Source organism: Aotus nancymaae, unplaced genomic scaffold (genome assembly GCF_030222135.1).
Source record: "Aotus nancymaae isolate 86718 unplaced genomic scaffold, 86718_ANA_hifiasm-v0.15.2.pri h1tg000025l, whole genome shotgun sequence".
NCBI classification, from domain to species: Eukaryota; Metazoa; Chordata; class Mammalia; order Primates; family Aotidae; genus Aotus; species Aotus nancymaae.
Window position 1 is genome coordinate 6,511,271 of NW_026988438.1, and position 23,387 is coordinate 6,534,657.

The following is a 23,387-nucleotide window of genomic DNA, read 5'->3' on the forward strand; positions in this document are numbered from 1 at the left end:
TGTCAGGAAGGGGTCCAGTTTCTGCTTTCTCCACATGGCTAGCCAGTTTTCCCAAAACCATTTATTAAACAGGGAATCCTTTCACCATTGCTTGTTTTTGTCAGGTTTGTCAAAGATCAGATGGTTGTGGATGTGTAGTGTTGCCTCCAAGGCCTCTGTTCTATTCCATTGGTGGATATCTCTGTTTTGGTACCAGTACCACACTGTTTTGATAACTGTAGCCTTGTAGTATAGTTTGAAGTCAGGTAGTGTGATGCCTCCAGCTTTGTTCTTTCGGCCTAGAATTGACTTGGCTATGCGGGCACCCTTTTGGTTCCCTATGAAGTTTAAGGTGGTTTTTTCCAGTTCTATGAAGAGGGTCATAGGTATTTTGATGGGGATAGCATTGAATCTATAAATTACTTTGGGCAGTATGGCCATTTTCACAATATTGATTCTTCCTAACCATGAGTATGGAATGTTTTTCCATCTGTTTGTGTCCTCTCTTATTTCCTTGAGCAGTGGTTTGTAGTTCTCCTTGAAGAGGTCCTTTACATCCTTTGTTAGTTGTATTCCTAGGTATTTTATTCTCTTTGTAGCAATTGTGAGTGGCAGTTCATTCTTGATTTGGCTCTCTGTCTCTTATTGCTGTATAGGAATGCTTGTGATATTTGCACATTGATTTTGTATCCTGAGACTTTGCTGAAGTTGCTTAACAGTTTCAGGAGATTTTGGGCTTAGACAATGGGGTCTTCTAAATATACAATCATGTCTTCTGCAAATAGAGACAATTTGACTTCCTCCTTTCCTAAGTGAATACCCTTTATTTCTTTTTCTTGCCTGATTGCTCTGGCTAGAACTTCCAATACCATATTGAATAGGAATGGTGAGACAGGGCATCCTTGTCTAGTGCCAGATTCAAAGGGAATGCTTCCAGTATTTGCCCATTCAGTATGATATTGGCTGTGGGTTTGTCACAAATATCTTTTATTATTTTGAGATACATCCTGTTGTATCTCAATAATACAACAAACCTAGTTTATTGAGAATTTTTTTTAACATAAAGTGCTGTTGAATTTTGTCGAAGGCCTTCTCTGCATCTATTGAGATAATCATGTGGTTTTTGTCTTTGGTTCGGTTTATGTGGTGAATTACATTTACAGACTTGAGTATATTGAACCAGCCTTGCATCCCTGGGATGAAGCCTACTTGATCCTGATGGGTAAGCTTTTTGATGTGCTGTTGCAATTGGTTTGTCAGTATTTTATTGAAGATTTTTACATCTATGTTCATCATGGATATTGGCCTGAAGCTTTCTTTTCTTGTTGAATCTCTGCCAGGGTTTGGTATCAGGATGATGTTGGTCTCATAAAATGATTTGGGAAGGATTCTCTCTTTTTGGATTGTTTGGAATCATTTCAGAAGGAGGGGTACCAGCTCCTCTTTGTATGTCTGTTAGAATTAGGCTGTGAACCCATATGGACCTGGGCTTTTTTTTGGTTGGTAGCCTATTAATTGCTGCCTCAACTTCAGCCCTTGTTATTGGTCTATTCAAGATTTCAACTTCTTCCTGGATTAGGCTTGGGAGGGTGCAAGTCTCCAGGAATTTATCCATTTCTTCCAGGTTTACTAGTTTACGTGCATAGAGTTGTTTGTAGTAAGCTCTCATAGTAGTTTGTTTTTCTGTGGAATCGGTGGTAATATACCCTTTATAGTTTTTTATTGCATCTATTTGATTCTTCTCTCTTTTCTTTTTTATTAATCTGCTAGTGGTCTATTTTGTTGATCTTTTCAAAAAACCAGGTCCCAGATGTATTAATTTTTTGAAGAGTTTTTTGTCTCTATCTCTTTCAGTTCTGCTCTGATCTTGGTTATTTCTTGTCTTCTGCTAGCTTTTGAGATTTTCTGATCTTGCTTCTCTAGCTTTTTCCAATTTGATGATAAGATATCAATTTTAGATCTTTCCTTGCTTCTCATTGGGCATTTATTGCTATAAATTTTCCTCTAGACACTGCTTTAAATGTGTCCCAGAGATTCTGGTACATTGCGTCTTTGTTCTTGTTGGTTTTGAAGAACATCTTTATTTCTGCCTTCATTTCATTGTTTATTCAGTCAACATTCAAGAGCCAGTTTTCAGTTTCCATGAAGTTGTGTGGTTCTGAGTGAGTTTCTTAATCTTAAGTTCTAATTTGATTGCACTGTGGTCTGAGAAACTGTTTGTTATGATTTCTGTTCTTTTGCATTCACTGAGGCGGGATTTACTTCCAGTTATGTGTTCAATTTTAGAGTAGGTGTGATGTGGTGCTGAGAATGTATATTCTGTCGATTTGGGGTGGAAAGTTCTGTAAATGTCTATTAGTTTTGCTTTATCCAGATCTGAGTTCACGTCCTGGATATCCTTGTTAATTTTCTGTCTTGTTGATCTAATATTGATAGTGGAGTGTTAAAGTCTCCCACTATTATTGTGTGGGAGTCTAAGTCTCTTTATAGGTCGTTAAGAACTTGCTTTATATATCTGGGTGCTCCTGAATTTGGTGTGTATATATTTAGGATCGTTAGCTCTTCTTATTGCATTGATCCTTTTACCATTATGTAATGTGCTTCTTTGTTTCTTTTGATCTTTGTTGGTCTAAAGTCTATTTTATCAGAGACTAGGATTGCAACTCCTGCTTTTTTTTTTGCTCTCCATTTGCTTGGCAAATCTTCCTCCATCCCTTTATTTTGAGCCTCTGTGTATCCTTGCATGTGAGATGGGTTTCCTAGATACAGCACACTGATGGGTTTTGACTTTTTATACAATTTGCCAGTCTGTGTCTTTTGATTGGGGCAATTAGCCCACTTACATTTAAGGTTAATATTGTTATGGGTGAATTTGATCCTGCCATTTTGATGCTAGCTGGTTGTTTTGCCCATTAGTTGATGCAGTTTCTTCATTGTGTCGATGCTCTTTACCATTTGGTACATTTTTGGAGTGGCTGGTACTGGTTGTTCCTTTCTATGTTTAGTGCTTCTTTCAGGAGCTCTTATAAGGCATGCCTGGCGGTGATGATATCCCTGAGCAATTGCTTGTTCATAAAGGATTTTATTTCTCCTTCTCTTATGAAGCTTAGTTTGGCTGGATATGAAATTCTACGTTGAAAGTTCTTTTCTTTAAGGATGTTGAATATTGGCCCCCACTCTCTTCTGGCTTGTAGGGTTTCTGCCAAGAGATCTGTTGTGAGTCTGATGGGCTTCCTGTTGTGGGTAACCTGATCTTTCTCTCTGGCTGCCCTTAGCATTTTTTCCTTTATTTCAACCCTGGTGAATCTGATGATTATATGCCTTGAGGTTGCTCTTCTTGAGGAATATCTTTGTGGTGTTCTCTGTATTTCCTGGACTTGAATATTGGCCTGCCTTGCTAGGTTGGGGAAGTTTTCTGGGACAGTATCCTGGAGAGTGTTTTCCAGCTTGGATTCATTCTCTCCATCACATTCAAGTACACCTATCAAACGTAGATTAGGTCATTTCACATAATCCCATATTTCTTGGAGGGTTTGTCCATTTGTTTTTACTCTTTTTTCTCTAATCTTGCCGCTCATTCTATTTCATTGAGTTGATCTTCAATCTCTGATATCCTTGCTTCTGTTGGTCAATTCGGCTGTTGAAACTTGTGTATGCTTTGTGAAGTTCTCCTGCTGTGTTTTTCAGCTCCATCAATTCATTTATATTCCTCTCTAAGCTGTTTATTCTCATTAGCATTTCATCAAACCTCTTTTCAAGGTTCTTAGTTTCTCTGCATTGGGTTAACTCATGTTCTTTTAGCTCAGAGAAATTTCCTATTACCCACCTTCTGAAGCCGTTTCTGTCAATTCATCAGACTCATTCTCCATCCAGCCTTGTTCCCTTGATGGTCAGGAATTGTGATTCCTTGGAGGAGGAGAGGTGTTCTGGTTTGGGTCTTTTCATCTTTTTACTGTTTTTTTCCCACCTTTGTGGATATATCTACCTGTGATCTTTGTAGTTGGTGACTTTCAGATGGGGTCTCTGAGTAGGTGTCCTTTTTGTTGCTGATGAAGTTATTTCTTTCTGTTTCTTAGTTTTCCTTCTAACAGTCAGGCCCCTCTGCTGTAGGACTGCTGGAGGTACACTCCAGACCCTGCTTGCCTGGGGATCACCTGCAGCAGCCTCTGCGTCCTCGCTGGGAACTGCACTCCAGCGCTGTTCCTATTTGGCCATCTTGGATCATCTCCGCCTCTCTTCTTCTTTAACCTATGTTCCAACTAAACTTAGGCATCTTTTGCTTCAAGAAATTTTCCTGAATCCCCTATCTGCACCCAGACCAGGCTGCCTTAGATGCCTGTCTTTAACTACCCCAGCACCTCTAACAGGTCGAATAGTGTCCCTCAAAAATTCACGTCCACCCAGGATCTCGTGTGACCTTATTTAGAAATAGGGTCTTAATAGATATAATTAGTTAGAGATCTTGAAATAAAATCCTACTGGACTTAGGGTGGGCCCTAAACACAATCATGACTTCCTGAAAGAAATGAGAGAGCAGTTTGAACAGAGACACAACAGAGAGGAAGATGTAAAGATGGAGGCAAAGACTGAAGTAACTGATGCATCAGTAAGCCAGGAAACAGCAAGCACTGCCAGCAGCCACCAGAGTCTCGGCATGGGCAATTCTCTCTCTGAGTCCCAGAGGAAGTCAAAAGTACTGACATCTTTATTTTGGATTTCTGGCCTCTTGAACTACGAGAGGAAAACTGTTGGTTGTTTAAACTACCCAGTCTGTTGTAATTTGTTATGGTAGCCCTAGAAACGAATACGATGCTTATGTTTCCCTCTAATATAGCATTTATCAGATCATATCACAGTTATTTTGTTTGTTTAGCCCGCTTCCACCACCAACTGTATTTCAAACTCTTTAAAGGAATACATCTCTTTATATCACCAATGTCTATAGGTTCTAGATAAATGCCTGCTATATTAACATATAAATCCATTTTAACATTTTTAAAGATATTGGGGATTTGGGGAAAAGGGCTGAAGGGGGTAAGAAATAAAAGACTACAAATTGGGTACAGTGTATACTGCTTGGGTGATGGGTGCACCAAAGTCTTACAAATCACCGCTAAAGAACTTACTCTTGTAACTAAACACCACCTGTTCCCAAAAACCTATGAGAAAAAAGAGTCATGAAAAGCTTCCACTAGCCCTTTTTCTGTGCTGCTTCCATTTGCAATGAGATGGGCCTACCCCAGGCAGCTCCTGGTTCCAGGGGAGACATAGGGAACTGATCTGTATCCAACCCAGCACCTGAATCACAGCCCCTCCATCCAACCCACAGACTGTGAATGAGGAAAATAAATGTCTGTTTCTGTAAGCCAGATAAATAAATAAAAGACATTTGCAAAAAACAAAAGGTGTATAATTTGATTTTATGTAACAAGTTGCTTGTAGTCAAGGAATTACAAAGATTTTAAAACTGAAAAGATCTTGGAAGTTAAAATCTTTCAAAAAAATTTTTTGGCATACCACATTAGCTTTTTCAACCCTGGGCACCCCACATTTTCTTCCCTTATAAAATGGTTGTGTTTGGCATAAAACCTCTTCAGAAGAGTAATGTACAAAAGGTGAAAGCTTAACAGTGGAATATTAGATTCCAAAACCAAACAGTTGGAAGGAACTCTTGGTAAATCTTGACATCATTACTAAGGAGGGGATTTAGATGTCTGGTGCCAATAAAATAGATCCCCATAGACTTCATTCTAGTATCTATAGAAAGGAAAAGTTGCTTCTATTTGTGATTTTCTGTGTCAGGCTGTAATAGACATAAAGTACAAAGCCCTACAATATTATATTCTGTAGAATTTATATAAGTATTTATATAAATACAGGCATATCTTGGAGATATTGTGAGTTCAGTTCTGGACGACTGCAAGAAAGTGAGTATCACAACAAAGTGAGTCACACAATCTTTTTTGTTGTTGTTTTTTGCATAAAAATTATATTTACACTCTATTGTAGACTATTAAGTGTGCAATAACATTTTTGTCTAAAAAATGTACATATCTCAATTAAAAATACTTCATTGCTCAAAATGCTAATAATCATCTGAGCCCTCAGAGAGTTATGATCTTTTCTGCTGCTTGAGGGTCTTGCATCGATGTTGATGGGAGCTGAATAATGAGGGTAGTGGGGGCTGAAGGTCGGCATGGCCATGGCAATTTCACAAAATAAGACAACTACAAAATTTGCTGCATCAGTGGACTCTTTCTTTCACAGAAGATTTTACTATAGTGTGTGATGCCATCTGATAGCATTTTACCCACAGAAGAACTTTCAAAATTAGAGTCAATCCTCTCAAATCCTGTTGCTGCTTCATCAACTAAGTTTATGTAACACACTAACCCTAAATCCTTTGTTTTCATTTCAACAATGTTCGCAGCATCTTCACCAGGAGTAGTTTCTATCATGAGAAACTTAGTTACTCTTTACTCATTCATAAGAAGCAATTCGTCATCCATTCAATTTTAACATGAGATTATAACAACTCAGTCAGGGATTCCACTTCTAATTCTAGTTCCCTTGCTATTTCTCCCACATCTGCAGGTACTTCTACTGAAGTCTTAAATCCCTCAAAGACATCCAAGAGGGCTGGAATTAACTTTTTCCAAGCATTTGTTAATATTTGTATTTTGACCTCCATCCATAAATCACAAATGTTCTTAATGTCACCTAGAATGGTGAATCCTTTCCAGAAGTTTTTCAATGCACTTTGCCCAGATCCATCAGAGGAATCACTATATATGGCAGCTATAGCCCTATAAAATGTATTCATTAAATAATAAGACTTGAAAGTCCAAATTATGCCTTCTTATTTCATGTTTGTGTTGGCAGGCATGGAAATGGCATTAATCTCCTTGTACATCTCCATCAAAGCTCTTGGGTAATGAGGTACATTGTCAATGGGCAGTAGCCTTTTGGAAGACTTTTTTTTTTTTTTCTCAGCAGTAGGTCTCAGCAGTGAACTTAAAATATTCAATAAACCATGCTATAAACAGGTAAACAGAGGTGCTGTCATTCAGTCTTTGTTGTTTAATTTCTAGAACACAGGGAGGGTTAGCCCTAGGATTTTCAGCATGGTAAATGAGTATTGGCTGCAAACTAAAGTCTCAGTCTATGTTAGCCACTAACAACAGAGTCGGCCTGTCCTGTAAAGCTTTGAAGCCAGGCATTGACTTCGCTCTAGCTGTGAAAATGGCAGCTTCTTTCAGTAGAAGACTGTTTGGTCTACATTTGAAATCTGTTGTTAAATGTAGCCACCATCATCAGTTATCTAAGCTAATCTTTTAGATAACTTTCTGCAGCTTCTCGAAGAGCGCTTGCTTCTTTACCTTGCACTCTTATGTTACGGAGATGGAATCTTTCCTTAACTTTCATAAACCAACCTCTACTAGCTTCAGACTTTTCTTCTGCAGCTTCCTCACCTCTCCTAGCCTTAGAGCACTAAAACTTTCCTCATATCAGCAATAAGGCTGATTTACTTTCTTACCATTTGTGTGTTCACTGGAGTAGCACTTTTAATTTCTTATGAAAACTTTTTCTTTGCTTTCACAGCTTGGCTGTTTGGCAAAAGAAACTGACTTTCGGCCTATCTCAGCTTTTAACTTACCTTCCTTAATAAGCTTAATCATTTCTAGCTTTTGACTTCAAGTGCAAGACATGCAATTCTTCCTTTCACCTGAACACTTAAGAGACAATGAGAGGGCAATGAATTGGCCTAATTTTACAGTTTTTTTGTCTTGGGGTTTAGGGAGGCCCATGGGGAGAGAGATGGGAGAACAACAGGTCAATGGTGGAGTCAGAACACACGTGACATTATTAAGTTTGCTTTCTAATATGGCCATGGCTCATGGCATCCCAAAACAATTACAATAGTTACATTAAAAATATGTAATAATGACTGATATAATAATGACAAAGTTTGAAATATTATAAGAATTACAAAGCCCACAGAGACATGAAGTGAGCATACGCTATTGGCAAAACAGCCCAGGTAGACTTGCTTGAGGAATGGTTGCCACAAACCTTCAATTTGTAAAATATACAGTATCCGCGAAGCACAACAAAACAAAGTATGCCTGTAGACAGCACACCACACACCAGAAAAACGCGTTTGAACATTCACAGTATTTTGTTTGACTCCTCTTTGAATACCTATTTGCTAATCTGTAATGACATATGTGAGTCACATAATTAGTGATATTTCTTCTTTCTGATATTCTTCCTTAAGAATTAACATTTAGATAATATTAACATTGTTGTAAAAATAAACATTTATGTTCTCCCCATTTCCCATCAATTGTCTTTGCTGCTCCAGAGAGCCACAGCATGCAGCAAAAAGATTAAATAGCTCATTTTTCTTTCTGTTAAGACTTCAAAGAATCAGCTGGTTTCCACATCAAGTTCAAGTTTATGCAAAGTAGATTTAATTGCTTGTCACTCACATTGGGAAATCTTTCAAATATGGGTTGCTATTTAAACTAGTTTCAGGTTCATATTTTTCAAATCTCCACATTCACTTAAATATAAATGCACTGCAAAGAATAAATTCTTAAAATCAGAAAACATATCTAGCTGAAAATTAGGAAATGGAAATTCTAATAAGCCAAGTTTTCTTTGTTGTGTTTTGTTACATTGTTCATAATAATTTTTCTCTATATTGGTCAAAAAAAGTTCCAAGTGACTATCAGGAAAATATACAGCAGACTAAGGACAAATTCATATAATATTATCTTAATTTTGGAGAATTATTCAGATGCATCTTTTTCTTCTGGAATAACCTGTCAGACTTCAGAGGAATAATCTTTCTAATTTTGTTTTCAGACATTTCCTCCACAAGACTGCAGAGCAAATCTGACATACCCTGGGGCATACCTCAGTGTGCCATTAGAGGGTAGCATTGTAACTACAGAGCTGTAAACCCAAATTACTGATGTGCCCAGAGGATACCACATCCCATCACCCATAATCATACTTCCCAGGTACTTCCAGCAAATGAACACTCTAACAGACATTATAGTTGACTGCACACATATGAAGACAGCACTTTATTTCTGTGTTCATAATAACTTTTAAATGAATTGGCAGCTTATCTGGAATGGATAAAAGAAATGAGAAATCAAAAACTGCAGTACACGGGAGAAACTCTACACCATTCTACCACTTACACAATTGGAGAGCCTAGAAAAAGAAAAAGAGAGGAAAAGCACAAGATACTTTAACAGCTTATAAGGTTGATGAACCTAAACCCAATGATTCATCATTCTGCCACAATCTTAACCCAATAAATGTGTTATGTGTTTTGTGGGAAATACACATACATACTTTTTTCCAGATTCAAATTGAAAAAGAGAAGATGACTGAGACAGGTTATATACAAAGAAAAATGTATGATTTTGCAAGTGTTGTATCTATATACAGATATAAGAAAAAGCAGTATGTGGATAAATGTAACAAGAAATATAACCTATCCTCACTAAGATTTCTCTTTTGTTCTTGTAAACTTGCCTATGAAAAGTATCAGAATAAAAATTCTTTGAGATCTATCCTGAAGAATGAGATGGAAAATGGAAGCTTGTGATTTCCCTGCTTCCCCAGACCCCCCATCTTCCTTACCGGAGTGATATTTTGTCAGAGAAAGAGCCTGGTATTTGCTGTCACTCACTAGCTGTGATTCTCAGAGCCTCAATTTCCTCGGCTATGTAAAGAAGGTTATAAGATTTACCCCACACGGTTCTATTAGGATTATATTCTGTTATGATTATAGAAATAGTAAGATACAGAGAATGACATAGTAGAAATTCCACAAATGCCTGTTTCTTTCCATCATCTCCTTTGATACCCAATAAGACTCTAATATATTTAAAGGGTCACAATTTCAGATTAGAATCACAAAGCCAAGGGAATTAGAGGCAGAATATAGGTATTTCTGTCTGTTGCCACTTTTACATAACGACTACAGTTACGTAACCTGTTAACAAGGAGAAAAAAAAAAACGAAGTATGCTAATGGATATGTACTGTTGCAAGTTATGAAATGAATTACATTTGATCTACATCGTTCCTCTTTCCTCCAGCCATACCACTGCACTGTACTCTACTTGGGGCCTACGTCTTACCATCCTACTATTTTTGTATTCCGTGTGGCATACGGAAGCTCCCCGACACCCCTCCACTCCAGCATACAGATGACTTAGCAATAACGGGGAGAAAGGTAACGATGGAGTTGCTAAAGAATTTTAAATTCCATACGAGGAAATATTTATCACAGGAATACAATCATTGCCACATAAAAACCTTCAATCCAAAAGTGTCTTACATCTCCAGGCTTTATGCAATCTGAATATTGAGATGAGATTATTTTAAATTTCCATCAAAGAAGTAAATTATTGTCAACTAGGACTTAAAACATGCAAAGACTCCTGTTTCTCCACTTCCTTCTAATAGTTAGTTTCACAGCTGCTACATCTTCCGCTAAATTTTTCTATGCTTGGGTAGGGATGGAAGTGATTGAGGGTCAGGGATTTTAATGCCCATAATCCCAGGCAGCTGAATTCCCCAAATGCTTCAGCTGCCTAGATTCTTTTCTTATTTGTGGGTTTGCGGCAGAGCTAAGCCTTTCCTCCACTCCTACTTTAGTCTTTGTTTTCCTAAGTTTTGCTCACCAGCAGAGGGTACTGCAAATGAATTCTTGGGAACACAAAGTTCCAAGCGATGCAGTCTGTGCACTCATTTCTGACACCACTTAGGTACAGCGCTGGTGGATTAAAGATGGTGATTTTATCTCTGCGAGGAAAAAAAAGAAGACAGTTTGTGTGTCTTAGCTTGTTATGTTGCAACTCCTTTTGTATCTCTAAGAAGCCTTTGCTTAAACACGTAAGCATAGGTATGTGGCAAGTGTTTTAAAACCCTCTCTGTATCCCGACCTTTTCTAGAAGAGGCCAGTGCAGGGCAGCCTTGTTAGTAAGCTAGGTTTCATTTATTCCTGTTGCTTAGAATGAGCCCTGGATTAGAAGTCAGGAGATCTGAATTAAAATATAAGCTCTGCTTTATTGAGTGGTCCCCTAGGAGAGATAGTGATGGTTGCTGATAGAGATAAAAGTCAACAGAAGTCATCAGAATCCAGATAATATCTGACATTAGAGCAGATGGGAATTGCTGATTGACTGAAAGTGGGGTTGTGAGGTAAAGAGTGAAGCCAACGGTGGCTCACGCCTGTAATCCCAGCACTTTGGGAGGCCGGGCGCGGTGGCTCACGCCTGTAATCCCAGCACTTTGGGAGGCCGAGGCGGGTGGATCACGAGGTCAAGAGATCGAGACCATCCTGGTCAACATGGTGAAACACCGTCTCTACTAAAAATACAAAAAATTAGCTGGGCATGGTGGCGCGTGCCTGTAATCCCAGCTACTCGGGAGGCTGAGGCAGGAGAATTGCCTGAACCCAGGAGGCGGAGGTTGCGGTAAGCCAAGATCACACCATTGCACTCCAGCCTGGGTAACAACAGCGAAACTCCGTTTCAAAAAAAAAAAAAAAAAGAGTGAAGCCAAGGATGATTCTTTCATTTGGTTTGAGCAGCTGGAAGGATAGAGTTTTGATTTGCTAAAATGGGGATGGAAAGGCTGTGGCAGGGGCATCTTGGACGTAAAACAAAAAATTTGGAACGTGTTAAGATTGAGATGCCTATTAGACATGGAAATGCTGAGCTGGATATGTAAGTCTAGAGTTTAAGAGAGAGATCAGGACTCAGTATTATCAGTGCATGGAAAATATTTAAAGACATTGCAGGCTGGGTGTGCTGGATCATGCCTATAAACTCAGCACTTTTGGAGGAGAAGGCAGGTGGATCACCTGAGGTCAGGAGTTCAAGACCAGCCTGGCCAACATGGCAAAACCCCATCTCTTCTAAAAATACAAAAAATTAGCCAGGCGTGGCGGTGGGTGCCTGTAATCCCAGCTTCTCAGGAGGCTGAGGCAGGAGAATTGCTTGAGCCCAGGAGGTGGTGGTTGCGGTGAGTTGAGATTGTGCCACTGCACTCCAGCCTGGGCAACATGAGTGAAACTCCATCTCAAAAACGTAAAGACATTGGAAAAGAGTGATAACTGAGGGAATTAGTGACAGCAGGGAAGAAATAACTGAGCGTTGAGGATCATCTAACGTGTAAGGTGGGAGGAAGTGAAGAACCAGCGAAGGTGAAATGGAAGGAGAGGACATTAGGAAGACAACTGGGGCAGATTGTGACCTGGGAGACCAAACGATGAAAGAGTGGGTTTCAAACAGGAAGGAGCAACCACTGCAGGAATTGCTGCTGACAGATGGAACAAGGTGTCTGTTCTGTGGACTCTCCTATTCCCTGCTTTGAATAAAGTTTCCCCCGAATAAATATATAAAAACCTAAGCTTTGCCTTTGATTCAGTGACCTGAAGAAGAGTGATTTAGAATCCATGATAATTATTTTTCTCTTAATAAATGGAATATGGTCATACATTTTATTTCCTATCCACCAAGTGCACAAAAATTGGTCTTACAAAAGATGAAATTGCATTTAGTAAAATCAAGAGCAAAGGAAAGATATGGAAAGCCTTCCGCAAACCTGAAAAGCGTTAAAGGGAGTTAACATGGGCAGCCTGGTTTTCTACTTTCACTGAGATACACAAGAGCCAGGAGCTTCCCAGCCAATCTCTAATAACTGCCAGCCAATCTTTTCCCAAGCCACAGGGAGCAAATACACTACAGTTAATGGGAAAAAGTTAAGTATTTCCCCAAAATCTTGTTGGTTTGTTGGTTTGTTTTTAAATTCAGTTGCTAAGAACTCACAACATTTTCTTTAAGGCAGAAAAAAGAACTATCAAGAAAAGAAAGGTGTGGTGATGGTGCTGTAGTATTGTCATGTGCATTGTGGCTGGTGCTGACCGAACTCGTGGCACAGGACCGACAAGAGTAAGTTTTCCTAATAATGATGCAAGATTAAAGAATTCTAATGCAAATAGTAAATTTTTTTTTTTTTTTTTTTTTTTTTTGAGACAGAGTTTCGCTCTTGTTACCCAGGCTGGAGTGCAATGGTGTGATCTCAGCTCACCGCAACCTCTGCCTCCTGGGTTCAGGCAATTCTCCTGCCTCAGCCTCCTGAGTAGCTGGGATTACAGGCATGCGCCACCATGTCCAGCTAATTTTTTGTATTTTTAGTAGAGACGGGGTTTCACCATGTTGACCAGGATGGTCTCGATCTCTTGACCTCGTGATCCACCCTTCTCGGCCTCCCAAAGTGCTGAGATTACAGGCGTGAGCCACCGCGCCCAGCCATAAATATTTTTTATTCTGTATCATCAGTGTCCAATCTTTTGGCTTCCCTGGGCCACACTGGAAGAAGAAGAATTGTCTTGGCCACACATAAAATACAATAACACTCATGATAGCTGATGAGCTTTTAAAAAACTGCAATGAAATTTCATAATGTTTTAAGAAAGCTTACAAATTTATGTTGTGCCACATTCAAAACCATCTTGGGTCTCATGTGGCCTGTGGGCCATGGGTCGGGCAAGCTTGTTCTGTATCATTCACTTTATTATAATAGATTCCAAGATTTATGAAATTCATCACAAGAGCCAACTAACCCCGACTCCAAAAGTGACCTGTCCGCATTTTCACAGCACACCTGGTTGGGAGTAGAGCTGGTCTGAGAACCACGGTCATTGACTCCACATTCAGTATTTGTTGCTCCTCTCCACCCCTCCCCAAAAATGGCTTTGGTTCTGGAGTATAATTTTTAGTTAAACAGTTAAATCTTTATTCAATTAATTCTAATTTCAGTTTTCCCTTTAAATAAACTTCTCGGGGAGTTCTAAAGCTAAGTGGGACTATTAATTCTAACTTGCCTACATCAACCATGAAATCTGATAGATAAGATTTATTTCTAAAGGGTTAAAATCTAAATTTCAAACTCAAGGAGAACAGGCTCTAGCCTAGGTAGTTTACCAGTGTTTTTCTCACATGTAGTAAACATTCAATAAAGATCTGTGGCATAAAGTTTTTAAATATCTCCTTTCAGTTATCCAATTTTACACCACACTCGTTTGAATATCAACTTTTGTGTGTGTTTATTTAGAGACAGAGTCTGGGTGTGTTGCCCAGTTTTGTTTAGAGACAGGTTCTCACTATGTTGCCTCTCTTAAACTTGAACTCTTAGGCTCAAACAATCCTCCTGCCTCCGCTGGGATTACAAGCCTGCGCCGCCACACGTGGCTTTGATTTAAATTTCAAATTTTAGTGAGACTTTCTCAGGCTATCCTATATAAAATGCACACTCCCGCTATTTAATTCTCTCTCCCTTGATTTATTTTTCTCCTTGGTACTTATCTAGTTTTTTTATACATTTTCTTTTATATTACTGAATTTTCTCTTTCATTATATACCTTTCCCATAAGAAAGATGATCCATATGGTAGACACTTGAGACTCTCTTTGCTTTTTTTCTCTTTCCTTTTTTTTAAGATTTGGAGTATTGCTCTGTCAGTAAGGTTGCAGTACAGTGGTACAACCATTGCTCCTGCAGCCAGCCTTAAATCCTGGATTCAAGTGATCCTCCCACCTCAGCCTCCTGAAGAGCTGGATCTGTGCAACACATATTATGTCTTGCTATATTGACCAGTAATACAGCATTTGATTTGAGTAATAATAAAACTCTGGTATCCCACCAAAAAACACAAACAAACAATCAAAAAGAATGTTTAAGGCTCACCTCTGACACCCAGTTTTATAACTCTAAGCATGTTGTTTAATCACCCAGGCTCTCTGTAGTGAATTACAAACCAAGGATTATTAGATTTCCCTAGAGTACATAGTGTAAAGAATCAGTAAAATGATAGCTATGAAAGTTTTTTTTAAACTCTTAATAACTATACAAATATGAGGTGTCATTATGATATGAGGTAATAACATTTTCATTATAAATTTCAGTATTAAGATAGACAGAGTATCCATAAGTACAGAATAAAGTTTTCTCCAGTCTTTTTCTTGCTCGTGTAGGACAGACTACTTGTTTTCAGTTGATTTCCTAAAAACTAACAGTCATAAAAACAGAACTGTGGTAATATAAACATTTTGTACTTCTTTAAAAATTTTATACATTTTCATTATAAAAATCTCAAGAAAAATAAGTAAATCACAAAAAATAAAAACCACCCCAAATGTTACTAATAGATAATGTCAGACACATTTTCATCTCTGTTCTTTCATTTTTTAAAAAGATATAGTAACTTTCTAGTTTCAGGTTCTTTTTAACACAATGTTGGGATAATATTACATTTCTTGTAACTTTTTAATTACAAGTTGAGGCGGAGCCCAGGTGTAGTCACGACCGGGCCAGGTGTGCGCGCACTCAGGGTGCACTGACACACCAGCCTCCTGCCACTTTGGCCCCGTCCAACTTTGAGTGCTGAGGAGCACTGGAGAGAGGTCAAAGGGGGGCTGAGGGTGGCTCAGTGCAGGCCTGCAGGCACCCCTTGGTACGAATAGCCTGGGCGCCAAGCGTGACAGGTTGATGGCAGCAGGAGGCTGGCAGCTACTGGGTAGAAAGGGTGGGTCCCTGTTGAAGCACAAGCTTTAGGCCTGGGACAGCCTGAAGCCTGGGGGCTGGGCTGCCTGTTCTGTGAATGGAGTGAGAACTTATGGTGCTTTTTCTGGGCCCACTCATGGCTGCCCATGGACCAATCAGCATGCACTTCTTCCCCTCTGAAGACCATAATAACCCTGGACTCAGCCACAAGGGCAGATGTTGGGACAACCTGCCGGTAGAGAGGAGCTACACACTATGGGTCTCCTCTCTGCTGACAGCTGCACTCATTAGGATGACCTGCTTGTGGAAAGGAGCCACCCACTTCAGGTCATCTAAGAGCTGTTCTATTGCCTTATAAAGCATCTCCTTGCCTTACTCATCCTCCAGTTGTCCTGTACCTCATTATTCCTTTTTTGGGGCAAGAACACAAATGGTGGGACTGAAAAAGCAACAACATAAACAGGGCTGAAGCATGCCCCTTGCTTGCCACGTTGCAGGTGATAAGAAAGAGAAAAGAGAGGAGAGAAGAGCTGCAGCCTTTTGGGGAGCCCAGACCTACAAGCACCCCAAGCCAGGGCTGTGATACCCTCTTAGGGAATCTGCAGTTCCTGGTGTCTTCAAGCTTGAGGGTGCCACCACGTTTCCTGGTGCCAGCAGTGGAAGCCACTTGTGATACACCTAGTCCAGTCACAGCCTTGCAGGGATCTGGGGGCTGTGCTGGTGCCTAGAGCTGCCTGTCCCATTGCAGCCAGCATGCATGGCTGTGTGCAGTGGCTGGGCCCTGCTCTTGCTCACTCACGGGCCCCTTGCCACCCCACACCTGGCTTGCCCTTGGCAGGTGTGGGATTCGGGCAGGCAGCCTGAGCCAACTGCAACCTGCCAGCCCAAGTGAGCAGAATCAGCCCAGTGGGCCCAAGCAAAAGGCGGGCAAAGGTGCCACCTGCCACAAAGTTTTCCAGCTGGCAAAGCAAGACTCCAAGGATCCAGTGACAATGATAAAGTTTTGAACATATGTACAAGTCACTCTTCAACCAGAGCTTAGTCCACTTCTTTCATGCATGATCTGTCATCATCTCTCAAAGCTATTAAAATTTCTGAGATTAACTACATTGAACTTTTTGTAAAGGTAGTCAGAAAGTTGAAAAAATTAAATTTAAATTAACTGAAGGTAATAATAAAAAGTACATGATTTTCTTTTCAGGGAATAGTTTATATTGTTTATATCATTCCTTTCAGCATCTGGTAGAGGGTAAGTACCTCATAAACATTATGTTGGGTTTAACTGAATGTGTAACTTGTTTTTAAAAGAGCATTTAGATGAAATTATAAGTTCTCAACCTAACAAAATAAAAATGAGAAATTTGTAAACAAAAATAAGAATAACAAAGAGAATCTTAAAACAAAACAAGAGAATATAGTAGATAAATTTTACAGATAAAATAGTACATAGGCTCAGTGCAGTGGCTCACGCTTGTAATCCTACCATTTTGGAGGTCAAGGTGAGTAGCTCACATGAGGTTAGGGGTTCGAGACCAGCCTGTCCAACATGATGGAACCCTGTCTCTACTAAAAATTCAAAAAAAAAGTTAGCTGGGTGTGGTGCAATGTGCCTGTAGTCCCAGCTACTTGGGAGGCTGAGGCATGATAATCGCTTGAACCTGGGAGGCAGAGGTTGCAGTGAGCTGAGATCATGCCACTGCAATCCAGCCTGGGTGACAAATTAACACTCCGTCTCAAAAATAAAAACTGTAGATATATAAAATTAACAGGATTGGCAGAGAGGTTTAGAGGTTTAGTATAAACATAATCATCCATAAATGATATTTCTTTTCACTCTAAAGCTCAACACTTTTCCCTGCTTTAAGTTTTAAATATTTATGTGGATTCAGGTGTGCTTTCTTCCTGGCACGTAGTAGGTGACATGGTGTGACAAACTGTTCCTTCACTGGCTTCAGTACTACTGCATAGCATCATTGTTTACTGCTTTCTTACGTCTCATAAGAAAAGGTGTCAAAGTCAACACATCATTACAGTCTCTCCTCCCCCTCTGCCCCTCCCCTATTCTTCATCCTACTCCCATAATCTTGGTCTCAGTAGCAGCTCCAGCTACACCTTTACACAACCCAGGAACCTGGATTCATTCTACTTTCTCTGGCTCTCATGCTTACATCTCAGCCAATCACTAAGTCCTGCCTGTTTTACCATCCACATATGTTTCCTCCCCACCTTGTCTTCTCTACCTCTGTTGCCGCTTCCTCAATATGAGTGGTCATGATTACTTCAGTTTCCTTTCTCTCTCCCTCTCCTTGGCTTCTTAGAGTCTATCTTCCACACACCAACCAGAGAGCCCCATAGCATATCTCTGCTTAAACATGGTCATGGGTTGCTTAACAACAGGGATATGCTCTGAGAAATGCATAGTCAGACAACTTTGTTGTTGTGTGGACATCACAGAGGGCACTTACACAAATCTAGATGGTATAGCCTACCACAGACCTCGGCTGTGTGAGGTAGCCGATTGCTCCTAGGCTACAAACCCTACACAAATGTAGATGGTGTAGCCTACCACAGACCTCGGCTGTGTGAGGTAGCCGATTGCTCCTAGGCTACAAACCCGTACGGTATGTTACTGTACTGAACACTGTAGGCAATTGCAACATAATGGTATTTGTGTATCTAAATATAGAAAATGTACAATAAAAGCATGACATAAAAGATAAAAAATGCTCACTCTATCTAGGGAACTTACAGTAAATGAAGCTTGCAAAACTGGAAATTGCTCTCAGTGAGTCAGTGAGTGATTGGTGAGTGACTGTGAAGGCCGAGGACATTACCGTACTAATGTAGACTTTATAAGCACGGTACACGTAGGTACACTAACTTTAATTTTTTTCTTCAACAATAAATTCAACTTAGCCTACTGTAATATTTTAATAATCTTTTAAATGTTAACATTTTAGAAACTTTTAAATTTTAACTTTTTGACTTTTTTGTAATAACTTTTAGCTTAAATTACAAACGTATAGATGTACAAAAATAGATATCCTTATTTTATAAGCTTTTTCTGTTTTTAAGTTTTTATTTTTTACTATATAATATTGTATTAAAAGCTAAGACATAAACATGTTCGTCTAGGCTTTCACAGGGTCAGGATGATCAATATCCCTGTCCTCCATCTCCACATTTTGTCCGACTGGAAGGTCTTCAGAGGAAGTAACACACAGGCGGCTGTGATCTCTGATGCTAACAATGCCTTCTTCAGGACTATTTCCTGAAGGACCTGTCTGAGGCTGCTTCACACTTAATTCCTTTTTTATAAGTAAAAGGAGGATACTCTGAAATCATGATTAAAAAATATAGTGTTTTAAAAAATAAACCAGTTATGTAGTTGTTTATTATCAAGTATTATGTAAAGTACATAACTGTTTGTGGTATACTTTTATATGACTGGCAGTGCAGTAAATTTGTTTACCGCACATCACCACAAACACGTGAGCAATGCATTGCACTAAGATGTTATGCCCACTAGGTGACAGAAATTTTTCAGCTCCATTATAATCTCATAGGACCACCACCATGTATGCAGTCCATCACTGACTACATTGCTACGCAGTGCACTACTGTACTTCACTGGGTTTCTATCACTCAAAGAACAAAGGCCAAGCTCCTTAGTACGGTATTCCCAGGAGAGTATTTATCTCAACTCATTTTCCATGTTTCCCGCTCTGTATTCTGCTGTTTGGATTTCGGTGTGTTTTGGTTACCGGCATGTAGCAGGGTGTTACATAGCTCTTAGCTACCGTTCAGGCTTTCTCCTTCTCACCCTGTGACTACATTTTGCTTAGCTTTCATGACTGTCTGGAAAACCTTTGCTGACTCTCCACATTGGGGTGAGTGCCTCTGTACTGACAGTGTACTCCCTGCATCCCTTTATCCTGGTACAGTGAAATAATTTCATGTGTATTTTCTCCCTAATTAGATTGTTGAGAGCCTCCACGGAAGGGCCAGTATCTGACAGCTTTCTAAGACAAATGCCTCACTCAAAAAGAAAAATAAATACAATGCTAAACTGAACTGAATATTAGAAAGTAAAAATTAATAACAGCTAGCAGATATAAAGCCCTTTCAACTTGCCAGACGTTATGCTCAGAATTTTCTATAGTATTATCTGAATTTTTATAATATCCATGGAAAGTGGCTGCTCTTATGACCCTCATTTCACGGACGGAAAGCATGAGGTCTATGGGATTAAGTAACTGGCTCTAGGTCACAACGGCACTATGGCTAAAGCCAGAATTTCACACAGAGGCTGACGCTTGGGCTGAAGCCTTCAAGCAACACGCTACTAGCTTATTTACAAAATTATTTTGGGGAAATAACTAGACTTCAAATGTGTGAGTCTAAATCTCTAGCAGCCAAAGCAAAACCTGTTTTGGTTAAGTGGATGCATTTATCACTGGTTTATTTTTATTATAAAAGGTCTTTTCACCACTAGAGGAGGCTAGACGTAGCCATGCACTGTTTTATTTTCCTGTTTTATTAGCAATCAGGCTGTTCAATTTCAGTATCCCTTACTGAAATAGGCTGTTTGAATGGTAAATCCCTACTTATAGGAAGAAATAGGCAGTGGAAAAGTCAATTCTAGGATCACAACTCATGAGTTAATTTGACCCCTGCTTCAAGCGAATCTCAATTATAAACAGTAAGCAAACCACCAAATGATACCCCTCCTGGTTTCTATGAGCAGTTAAATAGAAAAGAGCAGAAATAAACATAAACCTAAAAATCCCTAAAGGGAATGTAAAAATGTGACAAACAGCTGATCTACAAATGCAGAAGCTGAGCAACGTCAAGCAAGCTTTGAAAACTGATGCAAGGAGGAGGTTACTTACTCTAAGTGAATATAGAACATTCTGCACAAAATTTATTTCTAAGGACTTTAGGGCATCTTTGTGACTCTATTTTAAGATTTAAGAAATATTTTAGTAAGAACAAAAATGAAATGAAGGTGAACTTTTAAATAGATTTATATCATCACATAAGATAGATTTGGGTGGGGAAAAAGTAGATTTCATTGTAGTAAGTCAATGTTTTCAGACACATTTTTAATATTGCTTAAATAAAATCACAACTCAGAAATAAAAATGAGAAACAGAGTTGTGATGATGGGAAATATTAATCATATCATAAGTAAAACTAGAATTTTCCTAAAGTAGATGATGTTCATATTTACAAATAAAACTTCTCCAGACTTGTCCATTCTCTAGAAGGTCTTAAACCTGTTTTCTTTTCTTCCCTTCCTTCCCTCTCTCCTTCCTTTCCTTCCTTCCATCTTTATCCTTCTTTTTTGTTTGTTTGTTTGAGAAAAGGTACAATGTCATGATAAGGGCTCATTGCAACCTTGATTGAACTCCTGGTCTCAAACAATCCTCGTACCTTCGCCTCCAGATACCTGGAACTACAGACATGTACCACCACACCCAGCTAATTTATTTTTTAAATTTTGTTTGTAGAGGCAGAGTCTTGCTATGTTGTCTAGGCTGGTCTCAAACACTTGGCCTAAAGCAATCCTCCCACCTTGGCCTCCCAAAGTGCTGGGATTACAAGTACAAGCCATTGCACTCAACCTTAAACCTATTTTCCATTATAACAAAACTTAAATTAAAGGAAAAATTACAGTTTTCGTAAGGATCCAACAGTACTTTGAGGAATGCAAAAACAACTAGATTTGAGGTTCTAAAGGTCTTGTCAACCTGGGAGGTGGCGTTAATGTGACAGAAAGCTTCTAAGTATACGACCTTGCAAGCCAATCCATATGTCACGAAACAGGAAATTTCACAAACCAAATTGAAATGCTTGAATCACACAGCGTATCAAGTAAATCTTAAACACACAGCAAAAATCAACAGGAAAGAGATGGGTAAATTAATACACTTAGCACAGGGTATAAGCACTTACTGAATCTTACTTAAGCCATGTGCATTTGTCCTGAATGCCTCATGAGCATTTTGTGCCTAAGTCCTCCTGGATTAGTTTGCTAGAACTGCCATAACTGGGTACCATGAACTATGTGCCTTTAGCAACAGAAGTTTATTGTTTCAAAGTTATGGAGACTAGAAATCTGAAATCAAAATGTCCACAGCATTGATTCCTGCTCAGAGCTTTAAAGGAGAATCTGTCCCACGTCTGTCTCCTAGCACCTGGTGGTCTGCTTGCAATCTTTTCATTCCTTGGCTTCTGCTACATCAACCCAACCTGTGTCTTCATCTTCATTTGCCATTATCCCTGTGTGCAAGGCTGTGTCTGATTTTTTTTTTATATAAGGACACCAACTCATATTGGAGTAGGGGCTCACCCGACTCCAGTATGATGTCACCTTAACTATCTACATCTGCAACAAACCTAATCCTAAACAAGGTCACATTCTGTGATACTGGGGGTTAGGACCCCAATATATGAATTTGGGGACACAATATTCAACCCTTAATACCTTCCATTCCTTATTTTTATATGTTACTTTCTTTCTGTTAATATATCTCTCAAATTACTTACTTCTATAATCCATTTCACCTACCTTATTAATTCATTTATTTTCAGTAGATAAAATAGAATATTATTAAATAATGCAGCAAATGAAGACCATTGGGCTAAACGTTTGCATCTATAAAGTAACACAAATAGATAAGAATCTACTGATACACACCTTTTCAGTGGTACTGTCACATATACGAAAATCCTGCCCTTGAATTCCAGTTACCCAGAAAGTCTTTATTCATCATTACAGAATGACCTGGCTCTTCTATCAAAGGTAACACTACTCACCTATTCCCAGAGGCAGGAAGCTAAATGACAGCAGGTTTCATATCCATAAAATCACAAAGTCTTGTGCGGCTCAAAAGCCTATTTAGTAAATGAAAAGAAGGAAGCGAGATTGAGAGAAGAGACGTTTTGATCAGTGCCTTGCAAATACTGAAGAATAACATGTTTCCTGTGGGTTTCCAAGCTTAGCATCTATTCTGATTTTGTTAGACTTGATTCTTAATATAGTAGAAACCGTGACAAGCTGTAAAATCTCTGCAGTACCTAAAGAATAGTTCTCACTAAAGATAAAAGACTACAAGGAATAATAGAAACGAAAATTCATAGCATGTTCTAATTCTCTAGTATTTGAAAATCCATAGCATGGGGGCAAAAAAGACATGTTAATTTTTTACAGTATAGAGTCTAAAGTTATGTATAAAGATAAATACAAAGGTCAGAGTTTGTCCTAGAAAAATGCTAATAGAAATATAGGCTTTTCTTTCTACTTTTCTATCTGTATCTCTTTTCTCTGTTCTGGAAATCTTCCTATATACTCCTGCCGGTATATGTTAAATTTGTATAGACAATAATTAGTAGCTAGCCTATTAGCTGCTAAGGGTTTAAGTTAGTTCTCAGCATGTTTCCTTGGATGCTGGGTTTCATGGAGATCCTGGATTTGATTTAGCAGATCTAGGACTGTGCATAGACTCAAATTTTAAAAGACTTCTGCAGGTGATCTTGATGTTCATCCAACTTGAGAAGTCCCAGTTTACCTTTTTTAGCAGCTAATGCAATAATTTGAAGTCATGTAAATAAAAAAGTACTCCCTCAAGCCACAAAACTTACACTGTTCTCCAGAAAACCGTTTTCCAGAAGGAAATCTCTAAAATTTTTCTCATGATTCTATTGTTGAAACACCTTTTAATATAAACTGTGATTTGGCTTATTTATAAATAATATAGTTGTAATATTCTATATATGCAATTTCATATTATGGAACATACAGAAA

The 23,387-nt window shown here is 39.0% G+C and overlaps 1 long non-coding RNA gene across 1 annotated transcript in view; it reads right to left on the minus strand.

The window, feature by feature from the left end:
- The window catches only part of LOC110568987 (uncharacterized), a 510,454-nt gene extending 487,859 nt beyond the window's left edge, over positions 1-22,595 (minus strand). Inside the window, exon 1 of the long non-coding RNA XR_002479126.2 lies at positions 22,400-22,595. This is a non-coding gene — a long non-coding RNA (uncharacterized LOC110568987). The remainder of the gene's footprint in view (positions 1-22,399) is intronic.
- Positions 22,596-23,387: the final 792 nt, after the last annotated feature.